The sequence below is a fragment of the Diceros bicornis genome (assembly GCF_020826845.1).
Source record: "Diceros bicornis minor isolate mBicDic1 chromosome 13 unlocalized genomic scaffold, mDicBic1.mat.cur SUPER_13_unloc_1, whole genome shotgun sequence".
NCBI lineage: Eukaryota > Metazoa > Chordata > Mammalia > Perissodactyla > Rhinocerotidae > Diceros > Diceros bicornis.
Genome location: NW_026690866.1, coordinates 21,170,346 through 21,197,869, shown reverse-complemented (window position 1 = coordinate 21,197,869; position 27,524 = coordinate 21,170,346). Strand labels below are relative to the sequence as shown.

General features: G+C 41.9%; 1 long non-coding RNA gene across 1 annotated transcript; it reads left to right on the top strand.

Annotated features, from left to right (window-relative positions):
- Nucleotides 1-23,131: 23,131 nt before the first annotated feature.
- On the top strand, nt 23,132-27,167 carry LOC131401698 (uncharacterized). Its single transcript, XR_009217849.1, has 3 exons — nt 23,132-23,194; nt 25,566-25,601; nt 27,123-27,167. It is a non-coding gene; the product is annotated as an uncharacterized LOC131401698 (long non-coding RNA).
- The last annotated feature ends 357 nt before the right edge of the window (nt 27,168-27,524 follow it).

Below are 27,524 nucleotides of genomic sequence, written 5' to 3'. Positions count from 1 at the left end.
TCTCCCCGGAGCCATGGCCTGGGCACTAGGAAGACCAGGCCTTCCTGACTCCAGGGAGGAGGCTGGGACCTGTCGCCGGAAGGGCTTGGCCAGTTATGCCCTGACCCCAAAGCCCTGCGGTGCCATCTTTCTGTCTTGGCACTTCTGACTCCACAAAGCCTTTCCTAGACCTAGCCTGGCTGCAGTCGCAAAGTGCAGGCGTGGGGTGAGGCCATGGCTTTGTCTTTCCAGGAAGAAATGAGCCCCTGGAACCAGCAGCTGGCCCAGGGAGGGCCTTGTGCTTGAAGCCCAGTATGCCTGTTGCCATCAGGGCCAGAGCAATGCTTCCAAGGCGCAGAAGCGGCCATCAAGCTGAGTGGGAGTAGGGGAGGGGAGGGAGACAACAGCTGAAGCCAAGTCCAGAAGGGCGGCGATGGAACAGCTGCAGCTGGGTGGCGCCAGCCGGTCAGAGCCTGGCGGGAGGGCGGGGTCTTCACTGAGGACCCCCGAGGCCAGCCCTAGGCCCCGCCGGTCGCGCATGTGCCCTTGGCTTGTGCGGGGGTGTGGTGGGTTGAACCCAAGCCCACAGGGATCCCCGAGCAGCCAGAGAAAGAAGGGCCCATGGGAGAGGTAGCTGAGGTGGGCAGGGGGCGCCACCTTACTCTCCTCAGGTCCCCGAGGGAGAGAGACAGAGACTGAGTCAGAGAGAGAGAGAGAGAAAGGCAGAGAGAGAGAGAGACATCCCTGACCTCTGAGTCTCTAACTCCATCGCTGGCTGGTGCCAACTCACAGGCCATCCCACTTCCAGCCACCACCCCCACGCCTGCCCAGGGGCCAGCCCCACAACTGAAAGGCCATTTCCTGGTCACCTCTGTGCCTTCCCTTCCAGACCTGACCCCAGTGCAGGGGAAAAGGTTCAGACAAGTCTTTACGTGTCCCTCTGCATGACAATAGACTTCCTCCCCTCTCCCATTCCACAGGCCAACCCACGACATCCACCTTTGTCATTAGCTCGGGAGAGGATGCAAGACGAGAATCTCTGCTATTGTGTGGGGAGACTCAGTTTCCCAGGTTTCCCCCATGGACACATGTTCTTCAGCTGGGTCTAATTTTCTCCAGCCAACCTGTCTTGTTAAGGATTTGGCCAACCATAAGAACCTGAAGGGAAAGGGCGGAGGGCGTTTCTCTCTCTGCCCCCGATAGCCCCGAGCTGGGTCTGTCCCTGAGACCTGGCCAGGGACAGCCCATCCTTGGCGACCTCTCCCGGGGCATCCAAGGGCAGGCTCGGCACCAGCCCCACCCCGCTAGCTACTGCCTTGACCATTGTCCTCCTTCGGGAGGCCTGGGCAGGACAGGGACCCAGTTGTGGGAGGCCTCCAGATCTCAGGTCTGGCACAGCGCTTGCCAGGCTGCTTCCTCCTCTGATGGGGGCCCAGCGCACACCCCAGGAGACTCGGCACCCGTCACCAGGGCTATATCCTCCAGAACTCGCTCCCTTGGAAGGGGCATGGCCCAGGTGGCAGGTTCGGCTGGTTGGCCAGCCTCCTTTGGAGAAAGCAGGCAAGCCGAGCCAGTCGTGCAGTGGCTCTTGCGAGACACCTGGGACCTCAGGCAGAGGGCCTCTTGCGTGCCCTCTATGGGGGATTTCTCCCCGGAGCCATGGCCTGGGCACTAGGAAAACCAGGCCTTCCTGACTCCAGGGAGGAGGCTTGGACCTGTGGCTGGAAGAGCTTGGCGAGTTAGGCCCTGGCCCCCAAGCCCCGCGGTGCCATCTGCCTGTCTCAGCACATCTGACTCCACAGCTCCTTTACTAGTCCTGGCCTGGCTGCAGTCGCAAAGTGCAGACGTGGGGTGAGGCCATGGCTTTGTCTTTCCTGGAAGAAATGTGCCCCTGGATGTAGAAGCTGGCCTAGGCATAGCCTTGAGCTTGAAGCCCCGTATGCCTGTGGCCATCAGGGCCAGAGCAATGCTTCCAAGGCAGAGAAGCGGCCTTCAAGCTGAGTGGGAGTGGGGGAGGACAGCTGAAGCCAAGTCAAGAAGGGCGGGGATGGAACTGCTGCAGCTGGGTGGCGCCAGCCGGTCAGAGCCAGGAGGGAGGGTGATGATTTCACTGAGGACCCCCGAGGCCAGCCCTAGGCCCCAGCGGTCGCGCAAGCACCCTTGGCTTTTGTGGGGATGTGGGGGGTTGAACCCAAGCCCGCAGGGCTCCCGGAGCGGCCAGAGAATGAAGGGCCCATGGGAGAGGTAGACGAGGTGGGCAGGTGGCGCCACCTTATTCTCCTCATGTCCCCGAGGGAGAGAGACAGAGACAGAGACAGAGAGAGAGAGATAGAATGGCAGAGAGAGAGAGAGATCCCTGAGCTTTGAGTCTCTGCCTCCACCGCTGGTTGGTGCCAACTCACAGGCCATCCCACTTCCAGCCACCACCCCCACGCCTGCCCCAGGGCCAGCCCCACCACAGAGAGGCCGGTTCCTGGTCACCTCTGTGCCGTCCCTTCCGGACCTGACCCCATTGCAGGGGAAATGGTTGGGAAAAACTTTTATCTGTGTCTCTGTATAACAATCATCTTCATCCCCTCTCCCATCCCACAGGCCCACCCAAGACATCCACATTTGTCGTTAGCTCAGGAGAGGATGCAAGTTGAGAATCTCTGCTATTGTGTCGGGAGACTCAGTTTCCTGGGTTTCCCCCATGGACACATGTTCTTCAGCTGTGTCTGATTTTCTCCAGCCAACCTGTCTTGTTAAGGATTTGGCCAACCCTAAGAACCTACAGGGAAAGGGCGGAGTGGGATTCTCTCTCCCCCTTTCTTCCCCCCCCTCCCTTGCTCAGATATGTTCTCACAGAGCAGACCGTTTTCTTATCTTCTTCCTTTCTCTCTCCTCACTCTCCAGGGCTCCTCTCTAATCCTTCATTTATTTATTTATTTATTTTTAATTTTTGTTCATTGCAGTAACATTGGTTTACAACATTGTATAAATTTTAGGTGTATATCATTATGCTTCTATTTCTGCATAGATTACATCGTGTTCACTACTCAAATACCAATTACAAACCATCACCACTCCTTTGTAATCATTGGTTTGATTTCCTGTTTGACCAAACAGTTATTCATGAGAGTCTTTATTGGCTTATAAATTGTGTGATTTGTTTAAGATATGTTGGCAGTTAATGAACATTTTTGCCTGCAAGTTGGTTAATGAACTGGATTTCAAATCTGCCCGTTCCTCTGATGAGCTACTGAGTCAGAATTTCTGTGGTTGGCCATCTATCTCTCTTCTGGTGGCTTCAGGAATTGATTGCTATGTCGAAATTGCTTGCTGGACAAGGATAGGACCTAATTTTATAATAATATGCTTTCTTTGCTTTGGAGTAGGAAGTTTGATATTTATATGCGAGCACGTGTGTGTGTATGCTCCAAACATATTTAGTGATAAATCAAGATTAACAATATATATGATTCCTATATTGACTTTTTTTGGACAAATACTGAGAAGTTAATTGAATACTCTTACTTTGGTTGTAGTTAGGTTCACTTTACTTCATATTTTTAAAATGCTTTTTTAAATATATGATACTATAATTGAACACATACATTTTGACTGCTAACCACCTTTTAGTCCCTAAATATTTTGCCTTCAGATATGTGTACCATTATATACATTCATATATAAAAGTTTCATATTAGTTGTGGCTTTACTTTTGTGAGCACGTGTATGGAATATCACTGACAATCCCCTTTCTTTCAGCATCTATGTTCAGTGTTAGTTTCCTATGTCTTCGTGGAATGTAGAGTAACACAAAATATTGAAAAAGTGATTTAAGTAACTTCAGTATAGTATAACTGCTATATGTAGCATTATCTCTGTGGTTCTATATTTAAATTTTGTACTTTGCTTTTTTTCTTCTTTCCTTGTTTTGCTCCATTTAAAGTAATTTTCCTTATTAAACTTTTCTCCACCATGTTGGATATATAAATATTTTTCACATTCTATTTTAGAATTTTTTTTTCTGCTGAGGAAAATTGAACCTGGGCTAACATCCATGACCATCTTCCTCTACATTATATGGGGCACCACCACAGCATGGCTTGATGAGCGGTGCAGAGGTCCACACCCGGGATCCAAAGCCACGAACCCTAGACCACCACAAAGCAGAGCGTGCAAACTTAACCACTATGCCACTAGGCTGGCCCTTATTTTACAATATTTTTAATTTGAGAAATAAGAAGAACCCAGAATCTGAAGTCTTGCTTCACTGCCTCTTCAATGTTAGATGAAAAATTAATTAGTATTTTACTTCTTTTCTTTTTCTCCAAATCCAGTGTCTCTTTTCTCCTAATCCAGTATAGATTAAGCTCTTGGTTCAAGATGGTTTTAAATTTTATGCACATTCTTTAAAGTAGTTTGTGTTTTGCATTTTTTAAAAATCATATTAACACAAAGTACTGAGACAATTGTTCTAATTTTTCAGTGTTCACTTCTTTGGTACGGTGCTTTTTTTTGAAACCCGTCAACCTCAAACTTGATTATGGATCTGAATTATCTGGAAGGCTTGTTAAAACACAGAAGGTTTGCTGTACCCCAACCCAAACATTCTGATTCAGTAGGTCTCGGCTCCAGACTAGCATCTCCACATTGTGATTGAAAGCTCCTCTGTCTAACATTCCTTATTTTTTTCATTTCAGAGGCAGTAAAATCCGTATCTGAGTATGCAGTCTGTCCCTACCCAATCCTTTGATTTTTCACAGGTGTTCTGCCACAATAATCTTCTTGTACTCCTAACCCCACCTCAGCATTTGGAAACCCCAACTGACACAAAAACGTTCTACATTTTTCTTCTGAAAGGAGTGCTTTATTTTCAAAATGTGACACAATCTGCAATAGTTTAATGTGGATGCTGTTCTCTGCTCTTTAGACATTGCAATTTATTTATACAACACCTATGATTTACTTATACAACACCTGCACCATTCTTCCTTGTTCTCAGTATTTAAGGCTCTAACATTGGAAACACATGGGGCTTCTGGACATTCTGGACACTCTCCCTTCTTCAAGTTTAATTGATCATATCACATCTGAACTAAGTTGAACTAAATTTGGCCATATCATGGCTTGTCACATGACGATCAGGTATATGTGTAGTATGTGTGCACCTCACAGAAACAGAATGTTCCTGGAGTGTGTATCTCAATGATTCTTCTCCTAAAATTTGATTAAATATGTTCTAAATAGAGGTTCTTAGTTTCAGTTAAATGTACCTAATCCATACATACATTATTGTAAAATTTTCTATATCTTAAACTTATTTTGTTGAATAGCGTGTAAATTATTTCTATACCCCCAAGCTCACACGTTTGATTTTAAAATTTATTTTCTTTTCAAGTTAAAGAAAGAATTTTTATTAAAAGAAAGAAATGCAAAGAAGTATCCAAAAGAATGTAATACTATGAGTATGGAGGACTAGATACCTCAAAGGGATTTCCCTCCACATAACACTATCTTCCATAAAATAAAATGTTATTGCATTCTTGAGTTCACATGATGTAAGCCAAGTCTCAAAGGACAGAAGAAGGAAATTGTAAGCACTAGACAAATTTGGATTCACCCAGTGGTCAAAGGCCAGTATGATCCTCTAATGAAAGGATTTGTCTTTGAGTCACCAGTGACTTGAGGGAATGAATCTGGGACTCACAGATTAGTTGTGAGTCACACAAAAAAGGCATTTAGCTTGGTGTCATCTCACATGACTGTGAGCAGAAACCAGTGACATTCTTCTCTGGAGGAAAGAATCTGAACTAAAGCCTTACATTCTGTACACATTAAAATAAGACAAATATGAGCTCATAATCAAAGTTCTCCAAACAAATAAGGAATACATGCCATTGTTGATAAGAGTCATAAAACATAAGAAAATTAAAAACAAAACAATAGATTTAAACACTAAAACCTTCACTATTAGACTTACCAACTTCAAGATATAAAATAACTGTGTATAAAAAATGGAACAACAAAAAATGGAATCACAAAATCAAACAGGAGACTCTAGAAATGATGTGACATATTTGGCAGAGGGCCTTATAGAACTTTAAGAGATTAAAAATACATAACTGTTGAGTTTTAAAACTTCATAGATGGGTTCTACAACAGAAGAGAGAATAGAAAACCAAATTTGAATTCTGAAGGAAATAGAATGCAGCATAGAAAGACAAGGAACTATAAAACATGAAAGATAATTTAGATATGGAGATGATGAGAGAGAGTAAAGAAAAAGGAGAAATAAAGTACTGTACAACAAAAACAAGTGAGTCATGTGGGTAAAACTGAAAGTTAAAGGGTCTATAAATTTCTCAGGAGATGAGAAACTATATCCACTTCAGGCAATGTGGGCTGGTGGTAAAATAGAAGTAGAGAATATAACTCTCACCCAAATAGAGGAGATACAATAGAATATGGAAAACAAGTATAAATCAATAAATTTTAAAGGGAAATAACATAATAAAACCTGTGGAAAACATAGAAGGAAAACATATAGATAGTGGGAGCAAAAGAAGGATATAAATAATCACAACAAATGTAAATAGAATAAATTCTCGAGTTAAATACAGATTGTTAAATTTGATGCGACAATGATAAATTTAGCTGTATCTTGTTTACAAGACTTGTAAAAACTAAAAAACATGGAAAACTAGAAATTCAAAACAGAATAGAAGATATAAAGATATGCTAGGAAAATATCAATCAAAAATCAACCCAGGGAAGCTATAATACTATGAGATAAAACAGACGAGGAAAAAAGCATCATTAGGAATTAAGTGGTTAATCCCCAATGGTATATAAGTTCAACTTATCATGAAGATATAGTCGTTATACTACACACGATGTCATGTGAAGATAATATAGCCTCAACTAGGAAAGGAAGGAGGAGAAGGAAGAGGAGAAGAAGGAGAAGACAAGAAGAAAATGTCGGAGGAGGAGGAGGAAGTACAGGAGAAGGAGGCAGAGGAAGAGGAGAGGTAGACATAATATATCATCATAGTGAGGAATTTCAAATTTCCTCTGAGAGAAAGAATAGCATATATCTAATAATAGAGTGTTTGAAAAACAAATTAGCAAGTTTGATTTAATGGATACACATCGAACCCTATACCCAACAAGTGAAGAACACCTATTCTTCACAGGGACAAGGGGAGCATTAACAAGAAGTGAGCAAGAACTAGGGTACTAATCAATCCTCAAATAATAGAACACTTGAAATAAGCACAAGTGACTGCTCTATTTTATTCCTGATGCTATTACAAATCCCAGGCAATAGAAATGCAGAGAATTTTCTTTGGCTTAGATGTTATTTGTGTTTAGAAAGTCTGTAGAAAAGATGAAGACAATATGGGCTATCAGGAATAGGTACCGTTAAAGATGTTAATGAAAAATTTTAATTTTATATTTTTTAAATAAGAAATGGATGAGAAGCTTTTTAAACTTTACAGTGCTCTCTCTCTTAGATTCCTAAGTGTTGCTACTCCTTTCAGTCCTTCTTCATTGTTTCAATTGTTCCTGCCTGTTGATGATTCCTCCTTCATTGGATCTCTGAAGTTCACCTTAGTTTCCTGGTTTTGATGGCAGCAGACGCACAGGTTTGAGGGGATAGAGGTTAGGCAATTTGATTGACAGCCTTCTGTTGCACCATTCTCATCGTGCACATGTCATGCGTCTATGCTTGTCATGTATCTTTCAGTTGCAATTATTCTTTCTCCTCAGGGCTTTCTCCAATATCATGCTAATATTGTTGCTCTTCTAGGAAAGATTTAATGGTGTGCTCATATAAACAAGCATTTTGGATCCTGAACCAAAGAGCCATTTACAAGTCTATTCTGAATGTGATCTGTTTTTCCATTCATTGTACTTTCTGCTGTGTATTTAACTGGTTTCTTTCATGAGTGTGTAATTCAGTAAGGAAGTTCCACAGCTGGAGTCATGTTATTTTATTTAGTTATAAATTCTAAGGCTTCAGGAGTGCCATCTGTTGCCACAGACATTCGAGTCAATAGCAAAGTAATTTTAATAAAGTCATTGTATTGCATTTGAAGGAAATCATTTTGAGTATTTTCCCTAAGGATCCTTATCCCTCTATGCAGGTTTCAGTACAAGAACTACCAGTATGTTCTGGCCTTGGTTTTTGCCATTGAGGAAATCAACAGGAACCATCATATCTTGCCCAACTTGTCTCTGGGATTTGATCTCTATAATGCCTTGCCCAGTGAAAGGAGGACATTGGAGAGTTCCCTGATTTGGCTCTCAGGGTCGGGCAAGGACATCCCTAATTACGACTGCAGGAGAGAGAGTAAGTCTCTAGCTGTCCTTACAGGAACCACCTGGGCAATTTCTGCCCAGATTGGAACATTGCTGGAATTGTACAAATTTCCACAGGTAAGACTGGGTGGGATGGGGAGAGATGAAACCATGCCTCCTTTGGTGCCATTCTCATGGGCCTAAAAAGGAAGAGAGGAGGAGACTGGATTTGTGCATCTCTCAAAGGATATGATCTCAAAGTGTCCGTGTACAGGACCTCGATGGAGTATGACATTTCCTTTATTTGGTGTAGAGAGAACGTTGAGGGGAAAGGAGACAAAGCAGTTTCCTGGAACTCTTACTGATCTTATTTTCTAGAAATATTTTAGGGAGTGGAAAATGATTAGAAAATGAAATGAGCAATTGTCCCCTTCTACCACTCCAGGTGTTGCTGAACAGCTTTCAGGACTGAGAGTGTGATTTTTGCCAATCCCCTTCCTCATATTCCTTCCAATTTTCTTTTCATTTTAGCTTTCCTATGGTCCTTTTGATCTTACCCTGAACGATGATGAGCAGTTTCCATCTCTCTATTAGATGGCCCCCAGGGTCACATCTCTAGCTATTGGCATGGACTCTTTGCTGCTTCATTTCAGTTGGAGCTGGGTGGGGCTGATCATCTCGGAAGACAAGAAAGGTGTTGAGTTTCTCTCAGAATTGAGAGGAGAAATGGACCGGAATGGAATCTGTGCAGCCTTTGTGGAAATGATTCCTGTGACTGAAAGGTCATATTACTCAAAGACATGGCCATACGATTTGCAAGTATAGGAAACAGAAGGGAATGTGGTTATCATTTATGGTGATGCCAACTCTCTCATAAGCTTGAGCTTTTCTACTTGGGAGTATTTAGTGATATGGAAAGTCTGGGTCACGACATCAGAGTGGGATTTTATCCACAGTGAGAGAGATTTCATCCTTGACACATTGCATGGTACTCTCATTTTTTCACACCACCGTAGTGAGTTTCCTGGCTTGTAAATTTTATCCAGACAGTTAACGCTTCCAAATATCCAGAAGACATTTACCTCACTATGTTGTGGTTTCCCTTTATTCCTTGCACGATTTCTGTCTTACTGTAAAACACTGGAGAATTGTCCACCTAATGCCTCCTTAAGATGGCTGCCTTGACAGACTTTTGACACAAGCATGACTAAATGGAGTTACAGTATGTAAAATGCTGTGTATGCTGTGCCTTGGAACCTTCACAAGATACTTCTTCAACAAGCAGATATGCAGCCAATGTGAAGTGGGGAAGGTCTGTTGTTTTGTCCCTGGCAGGTAAAGTCCCTTCGACTTAACAGAACGTACACTCTTAAAAGTGACTTTCTTATGGTTCCACAGGTGCTCAAACCAAGCAGTTAGGATTCTTTCTCCAAGAAAAGCACAAGAGTTTCTATACTTGTTTCACTCTCTAGGAGGTATATCTAGTCCTGGATAGTAAGTCATCTACAAAAAGGTTCTAGTGATAACGAGGAATTGAGCTATGAGTCAATATCAATGCTTTGTGTTACAAAGGATCCCAACATCCTGCCTGCCTAACGTTTCAATAGGGAATATCCTATCTTCTCACATGAAGCTACGCAATGACAAGAAGAAGAGAACTTGTCCTCTATGTGCCTATCTGGTGCTGAACATCATAGTGAATACTTTACATAAATGATCTCATTTAATTCTTCAACAACTTTAGGTATTGCTAACATCATTTTGCAGATTGATGGTCTGGGAAAAGTCAGAGAGTGCATGAGGGTGGCTAGATTGGACTTTATACTCGAGATTTGTCTGAATCTTATCACCACTGATCATCTTGATATTCTTGTCTTTAGGCATTTTCTCTTGAAACTAACTGATGTTTTAGAAACATTATGATATTTTAAATCTCCATATGATTTCATTTGCTTTACTTCATTGGATACTTGCAATAAAGTTACATTATGAAGCAAGGATTACAGACAATGAAAGGCTGTCCCCAATTCAGGGTTTTTCTCTTTAACACCCGGGCCCACTTCACCACAGGATGGTGTGTCTCTTTTATCTGCACCCCTTTCTGAGGAACATAGAATTTAACAATCCTGCTGGTGACTCAGTGAATTTGGCTGAGGAAGGAAAATCAGATTCAGATTAAACTATTCTCAACTTTTGGAATTTTCCCGAAGGTCTTGGACTTAAGGTGAAAGTAGGAGAATATTCCCAACATGCTCCACGTGGTCAAGAATTGTCTTTATCTGACGAAGTGATTGAGTGGGACACAAGAATTACTGAGGTGGGTTGAACCCAATCACAATTACTTTCACCATACATTAATAACCAAAATCTTGTGGAGTTTTGTGTCCCCTCAGAGCTTCATAAAGGGCCACATATGCGAATTTAACAATTCACTTCCAACTGAAGTAAATTTTTCATTTACCAACAATCCAAGATGGAAGCAAGACCTTCATAAGCAAAAGATTGCAATTTGCTAAAGTTTCAGAAAGTGGTTAGTAATTTTCAGGAATAATTTTTTTTAAAACATTAAGTTGTGTACATGTTTTCCAGAGATAATGTTATTGCACACTTAGTACACTACAGTATAGTGTAAACATAACTTCTTTATGCACTAGGAAATCAAAAAATTGTTGTGACTCACTTTATTGCAATATTTGATTTATTGCGGTGCTCTGGAAACAAACCCACAGTATTTCTGAGGTGTACCAGTGTTTTATATCATACAATAAGCATGGCGTCCAACCAATGAATTGGATTTAGGTATTTCAAGATTAAGTTTGTTAAGGCCCAATACTCTAAAACACTCTACTTACTTGAAAATTAGGAAAAAGTCACAGCTGTTACCAAGTGTTATCTGATTTTCTCCAAACTCCACACTCTGCATGCAGTGAGAGTTGCAGTCCGGGATTCAGAAAGAGCCCTCAAGAGAGAAATGCTGTCTATTGTTTTGCTAGCATTCCCAGCCCAGAGAATGTGATTTGCAATGAGATAGGTGAGTATATGCCTTGCAGCGAAATTCTCCACTTCTATTTTTTTTTTTGAAGGGAAACCTTTGTCCTGAGCTGACTAACATCTGTTGCCATTCCTGCTCTTCTATTATTGTCCTCAAAACTGTAGTACATAGTTGTATATCCTAGTTGTAAATCATTCTAGTTCTTCTACGTGAGCCACCACCACAGCATGGCAATTCATAGAGAGATGGTGTGGTTCCATGACCAGGAAACCAACATGGGTCACCGAAGTGGTGAGCACTGAACTTTCACCACTAGGCTATCAGGGCTGGCTCTCCACCTCTCTTTTGTATGCACGGTTCTCCCAAAGAAACGGGAAAGCTCTGATGAGGACTGCAGGGTCCAAATGTTGCCTTCCTCCATTTAGTAATTTAACTTTTATAGCCAATAATATTTCCTCCCAAAATGATACTCTCTCTCTCTACCTTGAACTAGCTTGCTTGTCTCATTTTAGCATCATTGCAGGCATTATGATCTCAACGAAACCCTTTACGACCACTCCACAGTAACTAACTTCAATCTCTCTCATGGAATCTAACACATGGTATTGTAGTCCTTACTTTTCAGCTTCTTTAAAGCTACATTTAGATCACGTTGAACAAATCTTTATTTTTCCAGTGTCTGGTGCTGGTCTTGGCACAGAGCAGGAGCTCAGAAAGGTTGTGTTTGATTTAAGAAGTAAGTATTTCCATGGTGTACAATGAGCTTATGGTACAGCTTGGTTTCTGATCTCCTCGAGGTCACAGGTGAGTAGGGGAGACAACATGCAGTGATGTGAATTCAAGGTGGTGACATAGGGCTGCAATATAGGTACGCAGAGATCCATGGGATGAAATAAGTGATAGTATATATGTTTGTGGGGAGGGAAGTGTCATGGACTTCTTCATAAAGGCAATAGCATTAGTATTATATCAGACTAATGAAGGCGGATTAAATTCTTGGTGGAACTCTTAGAAATGGCAGAAACTGGCAAATTAGCCCTGCATTTAATATTCTAGGGAGCTGAGAAAAGGTTCAACATGACTAGAACACAGACAATGTGGGTTTGGGAGTTGGGTCATGAAGTAGAAGAGGGACAGAAAACCAACACTGAAGATTTTTCATACAATAATTAACATCTTGGAATTACTCAGATTTATCATATTAAACGGTGCAATGTTGGAATCCCCTCAATGGTGGCATTATCTAATTTTATTTTTGTGATTGATATGAAGCTTAATTTCACAACATCTTTTGTATAATTTCAATTTTTTTGAAATGTACTGAGATTGATGATACAGTCTGGCATATCGTCAATTTGGATAAAGCTTCCACGTGCACATTTGGCGTGTGGTAAGTTTGGGTATATGTTCCATATGCACATCTAAAGAACACTACATCCACTAACTTCAATTCCTACATGCTTGGAGATTAATAAATACTCTTTTAAGCAACGGATGATTAATGAGTAAACTATGATGGAAATTAGAATGTATTTCCAAATAAAAATACCATTCATCAAATCTTATGGGGTGGAATTAAATCTATCCTTAAAGAGAAATGTAGAATCCTAAATTATATATATTTATATATTATTGTGTATATTTAAATAAAGAAAGGTTGAATTTCTAAGTTCTAAGCATTCATCACAAACTAGAAAAAGAGCAGAAAAGTAAACACAAGGAAAAGAGAAAACACAAAATGATATATATTAGAGGAAGTGTTAACAAAATAAAAGACAAACATCAAAAGGATAAATAAAACTAAATTTGATTCTAATAAATGACAAATATGCTCAATAAAATCCTAGTACTAGTGTTCAAAAAAAGAGAAAAATTGCAACAAAATAATACCAAGGCTGAAAAGAGAGTAATCTGTGCAGATCATATGGAAAAATTTTAACATGAAGAAAACATAAATAACATCATGTTGATACAATGAAAATTTAGAGGATATTCACAAATTTCTAGGCAAATAAAAGTTACCAAACTGCTTCAAGAAAAAATGAAAAATCTGAATATTGCCATACCTATTACAGAAATTGAGACCATCCTTTAAAACATTTATACAAAATTTTATTGTAAGCTATTTATTTGGTATAAAGCTGATGAATCTGCCCAAATATTCAATAAAAAATTAATATACATCTACTCAAACTCTTCCAGAGAATAGGAAAATCAGAAAACTTTTTGACTCACTTTGAGAGACGAGATTAACATTGGTAACAAAATCTAACAAAATCATTGCAGGAAAGGAAATTACAGGCCACTCTCTTTCTTGGATTAAATTCATTGATACTAAAAAAAAAAAATCAAATCATATCAAGGTTCCAAATCTAGCCATATTTTATAAGAAGGACATATCATAACCAAATTAGGTTCATGCAATGTAATTCAGTACACTAATCTCTGAAAAAAGAGAAATAATAATCTCAATAACTGTAAGAAAAACTAGTAAAATTAAACACCTATTCATATTTTAAAACAAACAACAACAACAGAAACAACACTCACCAAATCAGGAACAGAAGGAAACTCTCTTACTCCCATACACAGTAGTCACAGAATGGAACTTTATGTTGCACTGTTGAAAACAAGGATAAGAGAAAAATGTTCAACATCACTGCCTCTATAAGCCGTTAGGCTGGAGGTCTTGCCTGATACAATATTGGCAGGAAAAGAAATAAAAGGAATAATTTACTTCAAAGGAAGAAGTAAAATTGATGTTATCTTCAGATGATATTATGATATAAATGTAAAAACCATATAAATTAAGGTATTAACTGAGTTTATTGACGGCTGAATACAAGGTTCATATAGAAAGTTTTGCTTCCATGTACCCGTCATAAGCATTCAAAATTTAAATTTTAAAAAACGACATTTACAACATCTTAAAGTATGAAGTACCTAGAAATAACTTTAATGAGACTTTCAAAAGATTTCTGTCCATAAAATTATAGAACAGCATTTAGAAAAATGGAGGAAGACTGAAAGAAGTGGAGGGATAAATCAAATTCGTGACTGAACAGACTCAAAATTCTACAGATATCAAAACTGTCCAAATTAATCTACAGCTTCCACAAAATTGCAGCTAAAATGATGACCCGTTCTGTGGAAATTACAATTGATACAATTCTTATGGAAATGATAAAGGAAAAACTTAAATAAGAAAATCTTGAAGACAGTGAATAGAGTGGGAGGACTTAGTCTACCTGACATCAAGTAATATAGCATCACAATAGAGGAGGTTCATCATGAGGGTAAACAAGAAAATCAACGGAACCAAATGGTAAATTCAGACACAAGCTGCTCATATAGGGACTCACGTATAGACGTCTGATTTACAAGGAAACACTGAGTAGGAGTGGGAAAATGAAAGACTTTTCAATAAACCATGTTGGGTAAATTGGCTGTCTTCATGAAGAAGACAATGACTCGCCAACCCTAACTAAAACCGTCCACAGAAAACGTTATCAGGCAGATTGTAGTTGTAAACGTGAAAAGTGAGAGAATTTAAAGGGACATAAAGAGGAAGGAGCAATGCCCTTGTAGAAGGAAAAAGCATGTATTGATACCTGCAGGGATGAGTGGGCACGGAACAGTTTCAGAACAACATGAAGATTTGGGAATGTTAAACATCAGAGCAGAGGTAGTAGAGGTAGGCAAGACCAAGGTTATACAGTCTTTTTGGTCTTCCCAAGAGTTTGTCGGATTTTTTAATGGAGGATAAACATGATCCCACTTACATGTAGAAGTATCACTTGTGATGCAGGACAAGGGCAAGGAACCAGAGTAAAAGGATCTTATGATAACATAGGAGAGAAGTGACTAAAATCTTAACAGAAGTGGTGGAAGTGAAATCAAGACGAAATGTTTTGGAGATCATTTTGGATGGTAGAAATGGTATCATTTTGAAACTCCTGAGGAGTGAGGTCTATGACTTGGTCATCTCTGTTTCCCTAGAATGTAGCAAATTATCTGGCTCATGGAGGTTTTCCAATAACTGCTTGCTCATTGAATGAGTAAATCTAGGCCATAGCTTACAGGGGTATAGCTCAGAGAGACAGGGAGGATATTTGGTTTTCTGCTGAGAAAAAAGTGCTTTCATGAATATGCAAGATAAATACTGAGAAGGATAATAGCTTTGTTTACTTAACCAGAAATAAGATGGGCAGTATTAACTAGGAATGGTTCTCTGCAGAGCATTCTGTTATTTGGTGCCTGGAGCAACAAAGGAAGACAATTGGCTAAACTTACCCAATGCCTGCTTTGGGGGCATGCGAATGAGAGAGAATGACTGAAACTGGGCTGAGGACACTTTGCATCTCTCCCCAGACATGGATCAGTGTGTGAAGTGTCCAGATCGTCAGTATGCCAACAGAGGGTGTGATTGCTGCCTCAAAAAAGCTGTGACCTTTCTGGCTTATGAGGACCCCTTAGGGATGGCCCTGGCCTGCACAGCTCTGTGCTTTTCTGTCCTCACAGCTGTGGTGCTGGGGGTCTTTATGAATCACCAAGACACTCCCATAATCAAGGCCAATAATCGGACTCTCAGCTACATCCTGCTCATCTCCCTCACCCTCTGTTTCCTCTGCTCCTTACTCTTCATTTGTCGTCCCAAGACAGCCACCTGCAGTCTTCATCAAATCACATTTGGAGTTGTATTTACTGTGGCTGTTTCCACTGTCTTGGCCAAAACTATGAATGTGGCTGTGGCCTTCAAGGTCATTGCACCAGGGAGAAGGATGAGGCAGTGGTTGGTGGCAGAGGAACCTAACTTCATCATTCCCAGCTGCTCCTTTATCCAGCTGAGTCTCTGTGGAATCTGGCTGGGAACCTCTCCTCCCTTCATTGACACAGATGCACACACTGAACACCGCCACATCTTCATCGTGTGCAACAAGGGCTCGGTCACGGCTTTCTACTGTGTTCTGGGACACCTGGGCTCTTTGGCCCTGGGCAGCTTCACTGTGGCTTTCATGGCGCGGAACCTGCCTGACACCTTTAATGAAGCCAAGATCCTGACGTTCAGCATGCTGGTGTTCTGCAGTGTCTGGGTCACCTTCCTCCCCTTCTACCACAGCACCAAGGGCAAAGTCATGGTGGCCGTGAATGTCTGCTCCATCTTGGCCTCCAGTGTGGGGCTATTAGGCTGCATCTTTGGTCTCAAGTGCTACGTTATTTTCCTAAGGCCAGAGAGAAACACGTCAAATATGTTAACGAATAAAATACATTCAGCGAGAAAATAATCGAAATGTAAGTTATTTTCATAGGTTACAAGAACTTGCCTACACTTGAAAAATAAACTACCACATTTTTGCAGATCCACTTTAAGTACCAACTAAACTTACCTTACATCTCCACTTAATTTTTTGCTTTACGTTTGTTTTGGCTTTGTACAATTTTCCTCGGGCATTCAAATGAACAAATACAAAAACATTCATACTAATTCTCCTCTAAAATTATGTGTGAAAGATTGCGAAAATGGCCACACATTAGTCTTCTCCCACTGTCTGTTTTGTCGTAGCATCCCACGTTGACTCTGGGTAGACTTGGCCTTGTAACTTGCTTTGGCCAATGGGACATTAACAAATGACATGAGCAAAGGCATGAAAAACACTTGCTCATTGTTGGTACTTGTCCTTCTCTGGCTGCCCTTGGGAAGCCTGAGGCCCTCAATATGTGAATGAGTCTAGATAGACTGCACATCTCCATTACTCCAGGTGACTTCAAGTCAACAATCAGATATGTGAGTAAGGCCGTCCTAGACCAGCCAATCCCAGCTGAGCCACCAATATGTCCAGATCAAAATAACTGCCCTGTTAGCCCACAGAATCTTGAGAAAAAATAAACTATTCTTATTTGTAGCCACCAAATTTTAGGTTGATTTTTTATACAGCAGAAGCTAACTGATACAGTATGCTACCATTTATATATGTCCACTCATTATTTGTGTAATTATCACAGATCTATTTCTTTATCCAATATCGTAGACTGGAATATTTTTCTCTAGATTAAGTCTCTGAAAGAAAATCAGAGACCATATCACTTTCCATTTTACTTTTTCTCCTTCCTCTTTTCAACCAGACATCTTTAAGCATATATATTAAGAATATCTTCACTAATTTTAAGATTATGGATAGTCTTCTATATTGTCATCCACCACTGTTATACGTGGGGGATTTTTACTTTTAATTTTAGCTCTTATAATCCATTTAGAATGATTTACTTGTGAATAATGTTAGTTGATGGTCCAGTGTTTTATTTTACAAATGGATATCTTTTAGTCTATAAAACAAACACTACATCATTTTAAAAGAAGATTTGAAGCACATGGAATCTGAATAATGTTTGGAAAATTGATATCTTTGAAACACTGTTTTCAATCACAAGTATAGTATATCTCTCCATTTAATCAGAGCTTTCACACGCTTTGTATCTCTCTATAATCTTCTTCATATAACTAATGTGTAGTTTCAATTATTTGAACTACTCATCTTAAATAATTCATTGCTCTTAGGAATGGAATAATTGTTTACATGTTTAAACTAATTCTTGCTCATGTAACAGTATTTTCGATGTTTCATATAGGAATCTAGCTTCCTTATACATTACTGCACTTATTTACCAGTTCTAAATTTTATAAGTTATGTCCCACTAAATAATAGATTTTCTCTTCTTCTCTAATATTATTTACCTCTTATTCATTTGATTCTCATTTTTTCATGACTGTGCTCTCCATTGCCACACTGAATCACAAGTGTTTTCCAGGAGCATTTTCCTCTTCTTAAGTTTAGCGTAAACATCAGATAAATGCCTTGTCAGGGCAGAGCAGGCATCTAAGCGAGAAAAAGTAAAAACGTGAAGGGGAATCATTTCTGCCTGGAAATCAACAGACTTGTTTCTCTTGGCTGTTTGTAGCTGGAGATCTTATGACAATGTGGCCAGCTGAGAATCAGAGGATCTTTCTCTAGTCTCAGGAATTAGTCTTGGTCAAATCTCTCAACCTCTTTAGACCTCAGTTTCTTCACCTGTAACATGAAGAGTTGGACGAGTCTTTTTGAGTTCTGAAATCCAGTGACAACAAGATACCCTTCACCCAGATACACTTGAAAAAGACCAGAGAGAATTTTTAGTTGTCTTCTTCTGCATCAACCTTATTATCCATATCACCTCTTAAAGATATATCAAATGTCTACTTTCGCATGACACTGATAAAACAGGTTCCATACCAAATCGCTGTTCATTGGGATAACAAATCTATAGTTAATTGTTTAGAGGTAAGTATAGAGATGGGCCCTGCTGGAAACAGCAATCAATGGGCCAAAAAATCTTGCTTTATGTTACAGCAAGGCTGTGGAAACACTCCCTAATACACCAGAATGCTTAAATACTTAGAAAGTATGAAATAAATGGGAGCCTTGTATCCATGGTTACTAGCTAATAAGGATACGATTTTTAAAATTTTGTTAATGATGCCATTTGCCTGCTATGGGGCTGTTCTCTGGTGAGTAAAGAGCAGATGTATTCAAGGCCACTTTCATTCCTTTAATAAATATTTACTCAGTGCCTACCACTTGCTGCACGATAGCAGTGATCTACCCTAAGAGCATTTATATTCTAGTAGGGTGACACAGACCATAAACAAAAAGAGAATCTTGAGGTGATCAATAAAGTTACATATACGTCAAACTTTTTTCATTCTGGACTATTATTCACCCTTTCCCTTCTTTGACTGTTTACCAGAAGTCTAATCATGGACTTGAAAACCCAGAAAACATGGGTCCCAAGTTTCTTCTCATAACACCCCTGTTTCAAAGACATAGTGTTTATCATCTGAGAGTATGTCTCTTTAAGACTAAGTTCATATGAATCAGCATTATTTCATCACTTTCTTGAGAGGACCAATGATATTATGAAGGGGAAAAAATATCATATGGGATTTATACTTGAAATGATGTTTCCCCTCTAATTGTGTTATTTAATGTGGTGTGATTTGGGGAAAGTCAGTTACTCCTTCAGAGACACTGGTAATAATACCCTGAAAAGCATTCTATAGAGATTAAATGAAACAAAGTATGAGAAACTGCTTTGTAATTTGCAAAGCAATCCATTTCAGCTCATTTTTTCTAATAATATTTTCATTTATCCAATCCTTTTTGACTCTAACAAACCTGCCTAGACTTTTATCATTTATTCAACAATAATAATGGGTCAAAATGGTTGAATATTAGAAATTTCATATGGTTCAACTTAATTAATAGGCCATCACAATATTTAATTTGGTTATAATTACAGTTAAATTTTTCATGATGCCTTATCATGTGCCAGGCACTTTCTAGGCATCTGACATGTATTCACTCATTTAATCCTCACAACAATGCCATGGAGACAATACTATTAACCTCTATTGTATGGATGAGGAACATTAGAGGTTATATAAATGACCAAGGTCACACAGCTGGTACCCAGGCAGTCCACCTCCAAAATCTCTTTTAGGGATCCATTAGAGGTTGTGGCACTTACATTGTAAAAGGATCACCCTGGTTCCTGGTTGACGAATGGATCAGAGGGGACTAAGGATGAAACCACATGGCTACTGAAATGATCCAGGCAAGCAATTCTGAATACAGGATTTCCTTTCTTTTTAAGGCTGAATAATATTTCATTGTATAGATGCCTCAGATTTTCTTCATCCTTTCACCCACGGGTGCACAATTAGGTAGTTTCCATCTCTTGATTATTGTGAATAATATTGCAGTGAATTTTGTCAAAGGATTTCCTGGAACTAAGTGAGTTTGAAAAAATTCTTATACACATTAGTTACTGTAATGAAATACCTTTCTAAATGTCTAAATTTTAAATATTTGTCATTCTACAGAAATAACTTGCCTAATCATGATTTGTGTCGCTATCAGTTCATGAATGATCTAAGATTTTTGTACAAAAAATTGTTATAATGGCTTTTTTTGCATGTATTCAGGAAGCTTGCATAATGTGGGTATTCCCTGATCCTTGATTTTTAGTCGAGTTTTCTAGTAAGTCTTTGGGATAGGAAGCATCTTCGTAGATGTGAGGCAGACAGCAGAAAAATAATAAAGTGACTGTTATATTTAATTATATCAAAAGAAAACTAGTTTTGGTAAATTGTTTTTACACAGTCTTTGCTTATTTGTAAGAGTGACACATATCATTTTATTAATGAAAAGAAAATTCAATAAACAATTTTAACATAAAACAAGATCTATTGAGAACTTATATGAAAATTTTAGCAATATGCTGTCATCAATTTCCTCATCTGCAAAATGGAGATAGATAATACCATCTTCCTTATGGGTTGCTGTGAGAATACTCAAGAGTAATGTATGTAAAAGGCTTATCAACATGTGAGTTGGAAAGTGATGCCCCATTCATTTTTCCACCGGGATGATGACAGCTTTTTTAATGCTTGAAGTCTGTAGTTTTCAAAATACGTTCTACTCTTGTAAAGTGAATCCTTTTTACAAATATTTGTAGAGTTAGATGATCCCTTTGGAATACAAATTCAGGCTTCTGTGTGTGTGCGTGTGTGTGTATGCATACGCACATCTCTCAAATAATACTCCAAGGCTTATAATGAAAAGCTACCTTCCCCACTCTTGACTCTGGTTCCAAAAACAACTTAATTTTCTGATTTAAAATCTATATTTCTAAATTAGCTACTCATACAGCTTTTTCATTTTTCAGCTTTTGACTATTTATATTTTATTTCTTCTCTGAAAAAATCAGCACGAAGAGTTCTTACATATGTTAAAAACATAATTCCCCTTGCCCAATATAACTATTTAATGAATTAGGATAAATCAAAATTCAATGTCTACTGTTTTATGACATCAGTGTTTACCATTTTATAGCATACGAATCTTATCCAGAGATGTGCTACGTCAGATAGTATGAATACATTTTCTTTCTCACTTTTTCCTTTGACGTTTTTAACGGTAAAATTCTCTTGTTTCTTTGTTGTCTTCCTATGGATTCATCACTGGTTCATCTCCTTCCACCAGAAAATTAAATCTCTTCTCATTAACTTCTGATGCATGAGACAATTCATGGGTTTCAGGTTTTGCTTGGGGACACCCCTCTTGGTCTTGAACATATACACAGTCCCACATATACACAGTATGTCTGGAAGGATAGAGGAGGAAAGAATGTTTATCTCTGTGCAAAAGTACCAGGAGACAGTGGTAGAGTGAGAATATTTGAAGTTTTCCTATACGTGCACCTACGACGTAGGCCTGCCTCCCCCCAGATTTTTAAAATTAAAATAGCGTTATATCCTTATCTACTGGTTTGGAACAGCAAGTTGTAGAGAAATGTGAATATATGATCCAATTTTTTAACGAAATTAAGAACAGCAAACGCACAAAAAATTTAGAATTCTAAATATGGGAACATCATTCTATGAGGCTGTGTAAAGGTGGGGAAAGGAATGAAGAACAGCTGTTCAACATCCAGTTACCTGTACAATGTAGGGGTCCACGGAAAGCCTCGCCTCCAGCCACGCCCCTGGAGCTGATTTCCTCCCCCTGTGAAGTCTGCCTGAATTATTCCAGCCACACCCCACCTCTTCCCGCCCCTGGAACTGGTCTCCGCCAACAACATTCGGGCCTGTCTCCGCCCACAGCCTGGTCCCGGCTCATTGCCCTGCCTGCACCCTTGTTCCCGCCCATAGAACTGCCTTCCCGGCCTGCTGTCACTCACAGAATTGTCCCCGCCCACAGCCACGCCCCTAGATTTTGTCCCTGTCCCTGATGCAGCCCCCAAACGTTCGTCCTCCCCGAACGCCCGCCCAAGACCGGAACCGGAAGCGCAGGCGGCGCCGTGGATGGAGCGGGCGTTCTGCGCAGTGTGTTCCATCTTCTCGGTGCGGATCGCATTCCTGTGGATGTTCACCCTCAGAGGCGGGGCTCGGTGAGCGGCGGGCTGTCCGGGCTCCAGTCGCGGTCCAGGGAGTGGGCTTGGCCGTGGGCAGCCCCGTCAGGGCTCCGCGTCTCTCCATCACCCTGCAGCCCCGTTTCCCCCGGGCTGTTCGCTCAGGGCCCCAGAGGCTGCTGTTCCTCCTGGATCTGGGCGCCGCCGTCCCCTCCTCAGAGTCCCCGTCAACGTCCTCCGTGTGATTTTGTCCCCAGGGGGCTTTAGCCGCTTCTGGAGGCGATGTTTGGGTCGTTACAAGTGGGGCGCTCCTGGCATCTAGGGGGGAGGCAGGGATGCTGCTCAGCATCCTCCAGGGCCCAGCACAGCCCCACAGAGAATTATCCGGCCCCAAATGTCAGTTGTGCCAAGGTTGGGAAACCTGCTCCAGGGCTTGAAAATCTCCCGAGCCCTGAATGAAGTGTGGAAATTGTTGAGAAGTCAGCGAGTCACTTACAAGGTCCCTAAATGACAAGCTTGTTTAAAGGGTCCAGAGTCACGAAAAAGTCTCTGTCCAGCCAAGTGAGTTGAGCGACTCAAGTGCACACAGCACAAAGCTGCTTTCTCCCATCTCGGGGAGCAGCAGGTGGCTGGATAGGAATCTGGAAAATCCAGCCACAGCCAACAGTTACAGTTAAATCAGTAAGTAAAAATAAAGAAAAGTGAATGGGGTTGGCCTTTCCATCCAACAACCTATAAAAGGCCTCAAAAGCTTGTTTGCACTTTTTTCCCCCCTCAGACACGAAAAGCATCCGTGGAGCTCAAGTTTCAGGTGAAACCAGGCTCAGGGTCCACCTGTCCTTGCTGATCCATGGATTTCGTTGTGACCAGATGAGTACCCTGTGGACCTGGTACCAACAGGTTCCAGCAGCCTTTGCTGTGCAGAAGACCTGCTAGTGAGCTTTCCTGGGCTCAGGTTGTCACCACCTGGAGTCACTGAGAGTGAAGGTATCTTGAGGAAAATTATTGATGTTTGATGGATGGAAAGATGGTAAGCTGTGTGTGGTTCTGTGTGGTAAATATTTCAGTAAGTACAGTTATATGCAAATAAGAACATATGAAAGAAACGTAAATAACTGCAAATGTGGATTATAGTAGAAAATATAGATTTACTTGCATTGCATTATAGTCAAAAGTCAGGATTTATATATAATATGAATACAGAAATGTTTTGCGTGTGTATGTAGTATTAGAAGACATCCCATGAAATATTAGCAGGGATACTCAGCAACATTCCTTAGACCCATTCAATTTGACTTCTAAAGTCCTATAAATCCTCCACAAAAATTTGAAATAAAGGAGCATTCAAGGAAAAAGATGATTGGAACTTCTTTGTATTAATAACAAATTTAAAAATGAATTTGCCAGTAGCCAGATTTATTTTGAGCATTTTTTTCTTTATGACATTTCAAATCATTTGGAGGAGTACTAAGCAACACTGTAGATTGAAGGGAAGGGCGCTAGTCTCCAAAAAGACTGTCCTCTCCACCTTGCCTTCTAAAGGGAATTAACTTTGTTTCTTGAAATTTTTCTGAAATAATGGTCTGGTGATTCACGTTGCAGAGAATCTTGTTAAGTAATTTTGTATTTAGTTGTTGGCCTCTACTAATTGTGTGTGTACGTGTGTCTGTGCCTTTTTCATTTTAGATTTCCTGTGATGTTCTTGAGGGGAATTTGTGCTTGTCATACAATAGACAGTCTCTGAGTGTATAATTAATGGTGACCAACCATCCTCGTTTATTCAGGACAGTGGGGTTTTCCAGGACACAGGACATTTAGTGTTCAAACCAGGGCAGTCCTAGACAAACCGGGATGGTTCCTCATCTCATGAGCCAGGCCCTGGGACACATGCATGGGGACCTGGAGAACCAGAGAGACCTTGTTCCACCTCCATGGAATTTACATTGTATTTGGGAATTTGGATTTTGAAAAGTTAATGATGAGAGTGATGTGGGAGTTTGGCACAAGGGGAATCAACATGAGGAGGCAGAGAAGCCCTCTTGAGAAGGACTGATATTTATCTTGAGAGCTGGAGTTGGGACTGGATTTAGCTGGTAGGAGTGTTAGACTGGAGTGAGGGTGTGGGATTGTGTTCAAGAGAGTTTTTCAGGCAGAGGGACCGCATGAGGACACCCCTGAAGCAGAGAGCCTGGTGTGTCCATGAACTGAGAAGAAGGATGGCTGAGCCGAGTCAACAGAGGGGGAGGAGTGTGAGCCACACCGGCGAGGGGAGACAGGCAGGACCAGATGAGGGGTGATTGGGACTCTGTTCTAAGACCAGTGGGAACACTCTGGAGAGATGCGAGTAGAAGGATGATGTGATTAGCGTTTGGTCTAAGCATGTGGGTTAAAATGGACTTCATGGTTAAGAATGAAGACTTAATATGCAAGATGGGAGGTGCTGGGAATAAGATTAGGAATAAGATGATTGTTCCCTACGCCTGAGTGATGGCTGTGGAGTAGGAAAGAAGTAGAAAGAAAAGACCATGGAGTGTAGAACCGAGAGAACATAACGGTACTTTCTTGCCTGCATGTGTCAGATGGCACAGGGCACTGACTGTTCTCGCTGCTGTCTGTGCAGACCTGCAGGTGCCCCCTCACCCAGGTGTGTGTGTTCACCCCTCTTTTCCACTCACAGGCCCCCCCTTCCACATCCTAAAAGAAGTCAGGCCTTACTTGTGAGGGTGTTGTCTCACACGGGAGACACGTAGGAGAGCCCCTGCAGGCTTCAGAGCAGCCCCTTCAGCATCTCCATCACCTTCCTTCCTTCCCCTCTCTCGCTTTCCACACCCAGAATGACCCCTGCTCAGTATTCCACAGCTCCATGATCTTCCTCCCCCAGGCTTGAGAAGGGTGGGGTAGCCACTGGGGTGGACATCATCTGCACCTTCCACTCTGACCCCCGCAGGTCCCGGGCTGGACAGAGAGTGACTCTACTGGGAGCTGAGCCATGAGACTCAGTGCATCACCCACCTGGGCTCCTTCACCCTGGACTGAGAGAACTTCTACGTCAGTGGTGAGGGGCTGTGCTACAGCCATGCTGTCTCTCCCAGTCAGAGTTCTGTGTTCCCTCCGTTGCTCTAAAGTGAGCTATGATCCATCTCTCTATCCTCCTGGTCTGGGTTCAGTCTTCTCATCACTGTGTGATCACTGGGTCCAGCCACCTTCCATCTCAATTCCTTCCCCCTGAACACCCCTCCACTCGTCCCCTCTGCTTTCCCCTCTGTTTTTCCCACAAAGGTCCCTACATCCTTCCTCTCCCTTAATGTTTTATGTTCACCCCAACTCTTGCTGAGCTCCTCTCGCCTTCTCTCCACAGGTTACACCTATGGAGCCGTGGCCCCGACTACCAACAGTGAGTATTCCTGGCCCTGATCTCCTGTGTCCCGTCTGCATTTGGGGTTTGGGAGCACTTGTTCTCCTTCACCTGCTGTCCTTGGTGAGGGAAGGACCTGGAAGGGCCCTAATTCATCCCTTCTCTCCCTCCCGGGTTCTGATGGAGAGTCCCAGCCCAGTGTGAGAAAGCCTAAGACACAGACATGTTCTCCACCACATTCTGACCCCATGTGGTTTTCACTTTAATTCTCCTAAAGCCCTGCCCTTGGTCCTCCTTTTCCAGGTATCCCATCTATCTGCCCATTTTTCTGCCTATCTGCCTCTCCTCCGAGTTCAGTCACTCTTGTTCACCTCTCTCTCTCTCTTGGGCTCCTCTCATCCACAGGCTTACTCATCCCGCTACTCACACAATCATTCATCCCATCACTCTCATTTATGCTTCACCTGTGAATGGTGGTCCTGAGACAGCCTGTGCTTTAGCCCGTGTGAGCCTGGGGGCTACTCCCACTCTGTCCCTCCTTGATGACAGACTTATCCACAGCTCCCGAGCCGGCCAACACGTCCCTGCCTACTTGATCATCACCTGTGCCACCAGAAGCCACCACAGGTATCTGGGGGTCCCTTTTCCTTCCCAAGAGAAGCACTCTGGCCCCACTCCCCATGAGCCAGGTGTGATCCAGGAGCTGGGAAGCCAGGGTGTGAAATTCTGGTTTTAGGGCAATCATGCTGATCACAAAGATTATACCAAATATTCAGTCTAAGGTCAGCCATCAGAGAGTCCCTAGTCTTGTGAAATTAACACAACATTACAATACAATGTGGGATATTTCGGGGAGAGGCACCTGGCATAATTTGGAGGGGAGGAGCTTGCTAGAGAAAGTTTCACCAGAATGAAGTCTTTAAGAATGAGTAGGAGGGACCCTGGCAAATAGAGGATGAAGGGTTTTCCTGGCAGAGAGGATTCCATGAGCAAAGGCTCCAGCCAGAAACAACATGCCGTATGGGGAGAATTGAAACGAATTTGGGTTGCATGCAGCATAATGTTTAACCCGCAGTAGATGGATAAAATGAGACTGAAAGGTCAGCAGGAGCCAGATTGAGTAGAGCCTTGAGTGCCAGGTCACGAAGGTTGAACTAAACACTGAAGGCCAAAGGGAGCCATGGGTTGTACTAGAGAAGTGGTGGCCATAGTGAGGTATTCATTTCAGAAAGATTCTTCTAGTAGTCCATGTAGAACATCCTTTAGACACAGCATCCAGTGAGCCTGCTGGGGTGTTGGTCCGGGTGAAGGAAGTTAAGACCTGAGCTAGGACAGGGAGGGAGAGAGGGAATGTATGTGAGGACCAGTGTGCAAGGTGAATGGGTGTTACTGGGAGGGAGGAGGAGCTGAGCTGATATGCTGGTTCTGACTTGGGTGACTCCACGGTTGGGTGGTGGTGCCACTGGGACAGAAGACGACAGATTATAATGAGTGCAGGACTCTGGTCTGGTCTCAGGCCAGCTTTCAGAGATGGCCATCGCTCTCCCTCTCGTCTTGCAGCTTTGGGGCACAACCTGAAGACCCTCACAGTCAACGTCACCATCTCTACCCTCCGGTATTTATCAGACATGAGCAACGGCTAGACCACGTTCAACTTCACTGAGAGGGTCTTGCAGAGCCTGGTGAGACCCTGGTCCCAGCAGCTCCTGGTAGTTAAATCCCATCCAGCCCCTCCCCCAACCCCTGTCCCTCCTGCTCCTCCTCCTCCTCCTTCCTCCCCAGCTGTATCCTTGTTCAAGAAGAGCAGCCTGCGCCCCTTCTACTCAAGTTGCAGACTGGTCTCCCTCAGGTGAGACCCTCCCCTCAGCATTTGCCCCTAATGACCTCTTTTGTGACCACCCCTATCTGTCTCCCCAGTGTCCTCCCATTTCCTCCTTCCTTTTCTGTCCCCCACCCCCAGAG